We start from the raw sequence: 6180 nt of genomic DNA on the forward strand, positions 1-6180 counted from the left end.
AATATAAAAAAATTTTCATAATGCAACTTTATCTATACTAAGAAGGAATGCACAAAAGATGGTTTCTTTCCCAGTTTTAAAATTTCACTCAAAGTTTCTACAATGATAATCATCATTCACAATTAAAGAAGCCTCATTCTCATCCCTACTTTAATTGATGGTTAAAAATTACACAATTTTACTCATTCAAATTGGGACTTTTATTAATTGTTTTGCTGAAAACAATCACTCCTGTGTGTACTCAGTCACAGAATCTAACAGTTAATATTGTATTTAGTACCAAGTACGAAAGACAGTACTTATTTCACGCTTCTTTGAGGTTGAGGTATCCATTCCAGCATTCTGCATAACAGCAGAAATTGATAGCACTATCATATTTACCTATTTTATTCTTGGAATTAAAAAATAAATACTCCTAATACTAAAGAATCAAATTTCAAGTTCAATCATTTAATGTAATTATTAAACAATCTGACAAATCCATATGCAGAGTAACGTTTCTTTCAGAAAGCACTTTTAGGAAATGAGGTATTCCATAATGGTACTGTTTTTAAAAGCCTGTCCCTCTACAAGCCAGGAGGAGACCAATGAGACATGGGGTTGCCCAAGTTAGGCTAATAGTCTGGTGCTCCTACAAACCAACATCATGAAATACCTGTCTGACATTCAGTGATGGGAAGGGCAGGGCTGGCATAAAGTAGTTCTCTATTATTTTAATTTTTCCTTTTATGTAATGTGTTTGCTTTAATTCTACTTGAGGGCACTGTCTACTTCAGCAGGAAAGGGATCAATTTATATTTGCCACTTAACATAAGACACCTGTGGAAACCTCTATGTTGGCACCATATAAATAATATAGTTGTTTTTCTTAACCCCTTATAAGGATTACCCAAGCAGTTACCCAGTCCCTTAATTTGGCTCTATTCCTTTAAAGTAGCAAAATGAAATGTTTATTTTTGACTAAAATGCTTTTAAAATGTCAACGTTTTTCAGCAAGGAAATGGCCTTGTTATTTTCTCCAACACTGAATTATCATTATGAATATAAATTACTACAGGTGGCTCAACACGCAAGTCGTTGCTTTATTAAGGGCTTTCCATTCTGTTTTCTGGCTTCTTACATCTGCTTTCCATTAGACATACATACAGTCTATAGTTTTCCCTCACAATCAGCCATTTTCCGTGGTTTCCTGCAGCAGGCATTTGACTTCTTTGGAGGCCTCACTGCCTTCCAACTTACTGCTTCTAATCAATTTTGAGAAGCCAGATGGTGAAATACGTTTGTGTGTCAAAAACAAAAACAATAATAACAACAACAACAAAAAAGAATACATAAATTCTAAAAGTACAGTACATAGGTTTCACTGCATGTTTAGCTGTTTCCAGAAGGCTGAGATGATCAAAAGGCAAATTTCAAAAAAAAGAGCTGTTGTTTGGTTCTTCAAATGTATTTAAATTTTTTGGCAAGAAAAAAAAAAGTATGACAATTGTATTCTTATTTTGAAAAAAATACTTAAAATGATATCTTCAATGTTAAAATTAGGAACTTGCCTGAATTTTAATAATTATTACGTGCAAAGATTCCTACCCTATTTGGTTTTCTAGTTAAACCAATTCATGTCATAATTTAAAATAAAGACCATTAAAAAAAAAAACCATTGCCATCGAGTCAATCCGCCTCATAGCAGCCCTCTAGGACAGAGGAGAACCGCCCAATTGTTTCCAAGGAGTGCCTGGCAGATTCGAACTGTCAACTTTTTCGTTAGCAGTCGTAGCTCTTCACCACTATGCCATCAGGGTTTCCAGAGACCATTAATGCTGCTGAAATATTACCAAGACAATACTAAATTACTATATGTAATGCATTCAAAAAAATATGTAATGCATTAGGGCACTGTATTTTAAATTTTAAATAAATTTGGTTATAAAAGTGCTTTATTGCAAATCACTTAAGAGACAGAGTCCAATAGACTATTTGACATTACTCTGGTATAAAAAAAGGACTGAGGGTAGCTTAAGAACAGTTACCAAGTACTATATTTTAAAGCAAACTAGACAAGAAGAGGTTACTCTGTCTCCAACCTGCATCAGCACAAGTGGGAGTGAGCTCAGACCCACTAACGGGATGGATCACCATAGACAACAAGAACAGCCAGAACAAAGGTTATAAAATATTTAAAGGACATTATCCAAAAATAAAAAGGAGGTGGTCATTCCTCTTTTAGAAAGAATACATTACGAAAGAATAGGTTTGAACCTACCATATTAAAAATTGATTCTCTTCACTGCAACTGATAGGTGCAGAAAGTTGAGTGGGGAACATAATGGCTCTAGTTTAGGGGGATGCGAGACTACAAACGTAATACTCCTAACTACTGGTATTACAGCAGAAATAGGCTAACAGAGACCTTCTTCCCATTGTCCAGATGAATGAATATAATAATGCCCACATTCTACTTTCCCTGGGATACACAGGATAATTAAACTACGTCTTAACAGCCCCAAGGAGTACAAGTTGACTCAATACTTTATGAAGAAAATGACTTCAATCACATTGTTAATGAGCTCTTTCTCAATCAGGAAGGGTTTGTTTGTTTGTTTAGTATTTTTATCCGCTCAGCACAGTGTCAGGCACTGAAAATACTGAAGATTTAAGATATGATGTCCGCCCTCAACAGAAATCATCCCATGTTCACTCAGCTTCTGCCTTTAAGTCAAGGTCATAGGAGCAGGAAGGTAACACACAAACGAGAAGCATATCCAAATTCTGAAAAACAGGGGGTCAGGTGGGGGGTCGGCGTGAAGGGAGAAATTTTCATTTGTATTCTTACTATTTTTCATGTCCAAGCATCTTCAAATTGCCTCTAATGCCCCACTTCATGCTGAGTATAAGTATTTCACAAATGACTCATCTAAATACCACACTACTAACTGCAGGTTGGAAAATTTGAGTGACTGAGAGTATCCTGATAATTCCTGTAAGTACTGAATGAAGAGTGCCAAACAGCTGAAATACAATAATGCACTGAACCCTAACACCATATTGGCAACACTCCAGATGAGGGAACAGGTCGGGATCACATGGATTTGAAAATATACCTGGCTATCTGAGCTGGTTGTTGGTCTGGATTCTGAGTAAAGGGGAATTTGGCTGTATTAAAATTAAATAATTAAATTGGAAGGTGCATATATTTGTCAGTTTCCCATCAATGAAGTGGAAAGAAGGCAGTCTAGAAACAAGTTTTATACGAAAATATTAAAGATCAGAATTACCAAGTTCGAAAGACAACAGATTGTACAAACAAACAGCATTAGCTAAGTAAGTCACAATTATTTAACTGATCTAGAAAATGTTACCTGGATTCTTGTTAACAGGTTATACCTTACTAAAGAACTCTTTACATCTCCTGAGATAACCTGACTTGTTCTCAAAACCACAGAAGGCTAGAATAAAAATGACCACACTAAAATACTGCCCCTAATTATAAACAGCAAAGTAGCAGAAAGGTCAGTGTGACTATCAAAGAAAGACACACGGGCCTTTTTCCAAACTCTTCTAGACAGCTAGAATGATGACCATTTTCAGAAAGAATATCTCTCACTACAAAAACAAGTTGTACTCCTAAACAGCTAAAGAACAGGCATATAGAGGCTATGACCAAAAGAGATTTAGTCAGTTTTAATGTCCTTGTGACCCAAGTAAGCCAGGATACAGTTCCTTAAGTATTCTGCGCGTGAAAACAACTGGGATTTATAATGTAAAACAAAACAAACACAAAAAGATTTGGCTCCTGTGTTTGTATATTCATGTTAGAGAAACCGTGAACAACACTATCCCACTAGAGTGGGCCCCAGCCACCATACTCCCAAACTCTGAGTTCCCCCAAGTCCTTTATCCTTCTATTCCAGTGTTCAGTGACTTGACATATATGGTAGTTCATGAGAACTAAATGAATGACTTGGCAAAACTCAAGTGGTACCAGTGAGAGCCCAAATCCCATATCCTCATCCTAATTGTTTATGTGATTAAAAGCTTCTGCCAGCTTAAAAAAAAAAAAAAAGAGGGAGTTGGGAGCATCTAGGGTTTTTTGCCTAAAATGTCACTAAGTCTCTGAATAAATAAAGTCCTGGTCAATTTTTATACCACTTTATTTATACAAAAAAAAGAAACAAATAAGGAAAATTCCACAATGATGAAAACAAGCTGTTGTGTGGTTCCTTTGAAACCGTGTATGATGCCTATAAATTCTGCATCACCAATGTAAAAGCTCCCAACAAATTTAAGAACACAGGGTGACAATTAGGAACAAAATACTAATAGCTTGATGAGTAGGACAATCATCCCATTCTCTTTTTGTGTTAAAGCTTTTCTTAAATCAAAACCAGAATTTTGGGCATGCCAAACCACAGAAATCATTGCTGCCTCACGTCTGTTGTTTTCAATAACAAGTGCCTTGGCCTTATCAGCTCTTCACACAAATTACCACCCAAAGGAAGGCAGCTTCTATGCAAGATCACTCCCAAATTTTGCTGCAGAACATTAAAGAATGTTCTGGGTGTTACCAACATGCATAGTGCATGAATTCCAACAAGAATTTCCAGCAAATTCTTTTCTCCTGTTTTTTTAATACTGTTCTAGTTCAAATCCACCCACCACTCAGTGGGGACTAGCAGGTGAAATTCTTAGGGCCATGAAGATGACTGGGGGGGTGGGGGCAGAAAACCAACCCCTGAATAAACAAACACCCTCTCTCAAGGCCTGGCTTTTTCTCTGGGAGTCAATGATTGGAAAATGAACAACCGTCTTAAGTTTCCTCATTAGTCCACATTCAAAACCAAGGTAGGGAAGGCTGGGGAGAGGATGGGGGCAGGGAATCTGGGGGTGGGAGACGGAAAGGCCACAGGCTTGCCGGCTGGACGGTGACAACCATCCTAAAACACGGGTATGTCAAGGGGTTGACTAGAAAAGACTCCAAGTACGCGAATAACCTGGCAGCTGACCCCGCTGAGCACCAAACTCGAAATCAACAGCTTCCTTCAAAATTTCACGATGTCCCCACAGACTGTTAATATGATAATAAAGAAAAAAAAAAAAGACGGGGGGGAAAAAAAAGGAATACCTTGTCTCAACACAGCGCACCTTTCAACTAAAGAACTCCGGGCAGTTGTATAAAACCATCCTCACCCCGAAACTGAAAGAAAAAGCAGAACACGCCATTAACGAGGCCAAAACCCCAACCGCTCTTCCTAGAAAGAAGCCGCGAACACCCCAAAGCCGATTGATAAGCCCCACGGCACAGACGTGAGTTATTACAGCCCGGGGCTCTTGATGCCAACTATAGCAGTGGGGACCCAGCCAGCGGCCGGTGCCTCAGTTTCCCCATCTCTAAATGGGGTCGAAGCCAGAGACTGCGTTCCGCGCCCCTTCCACCTCCGAGTCCTCTCCTCTCGGGAGGTCCAGCGGCGGCCACCACGCTGCCATGACCCAGGAGGCCTCCCGGGAAGGCCCGGAGCGGGGAGCCCCGGGCTGGGGGGGGAGTCCGGGCTGACGTCAGCGGGCTCAGCACCCCGCGGGCCCGGCCGACTCGGGGCCGGGGCAAGTAACAGGTCGGCGCAGAGGGCCGGACGGCCCCCGCCGCGGCTCGAGACGCCCGGAGCCTGGGGAGGAGCACCGAGGGGATCCGGCCGCCGCTGCTCGCCGGCTCGGCCGCCCGCTCCCTCGCTCACCTCGGGCAGCGGGGCGTCGCCCCTTCTCCGGCCTCCCTAGCCCACATCCCGGGCCGGCCCGGGAACCCGACACCCACCGCCCTAGTATTTACCTCCGACGCGCAGCCCCCGCGCAGCCGAACCTGCTACCTGGGCCCGCCCCCACCTGCCCCGCCTCCGAGCCGCCCAGGGTGAAGGGAGGGCGCGGAGGCGGAGGGGCAACCGTCCCGTTAACCAATCGTGGCCTGTGATGCGCCCCTGCGCATGCCCTGATTGGCCTGCCTTGTGACAGACCTTCCCCCAATGGCTGCCGGCCGGGCGCGGGCTGAAGGGACTTTCCGCTCCGCCAAGCTCGGTCGAGCCAAAGGGAAAGCTGAGGGGAGGGGAGGAGATGAGGGAGATGGGGGTGGGGAGCTCTGTCTGATTGGACTAAAGGCAGTGAGTGCCGCGCCACCATTGGCTGATACTGGAGTCG

General features: G+C 42.3%; 1 protein-coding gene across 9 annotated transcripts in view; it reads right to left on the bottom strand.

Annotated features, from left to right (window-relative positions):
• CYLD (CYLD lysine 63 deubiquitinase) overlaps window positions 1-5876 on the bottom strand; it is a 70052-nt gene extending 64176 nt beyond the window's left edge. For 2 of the 9 annotated variants that reach the window (XM_064274057.1, XM_064274056.1), the window contains exon 1: window positions 5120-5535. The gene's annotated coding sequence lies outside the window, so the exon portion shown is untranslated. Of the gene's footprint in view, window positions 1-5119; window positions 5536-5726; window positions 5779-5818 lie in introns of those variants that run through there. The other 7 variants (XM_064274051.1, XM_064274048.1, XM_064274049.1 and 4 more) reach the window with 6 other exon arrangements.
• Window positions 5877-6180: the final 304 nt, after the last annotated feature.

This window comes from Loxodonta africana, chromosome 21 (genome assembly GCF_030014295.1).
Source record: "Loxodonta africana isolate mLoxAfr1 chromosome 21, mLoxAfr1.hap2, whole genome shotgun sequence".
NCBI lineage: Eukaryota > Metazoa > Chordata > Mammalia > Proboscidea > Elephantidae > Loxodonta > Loxodonta africana.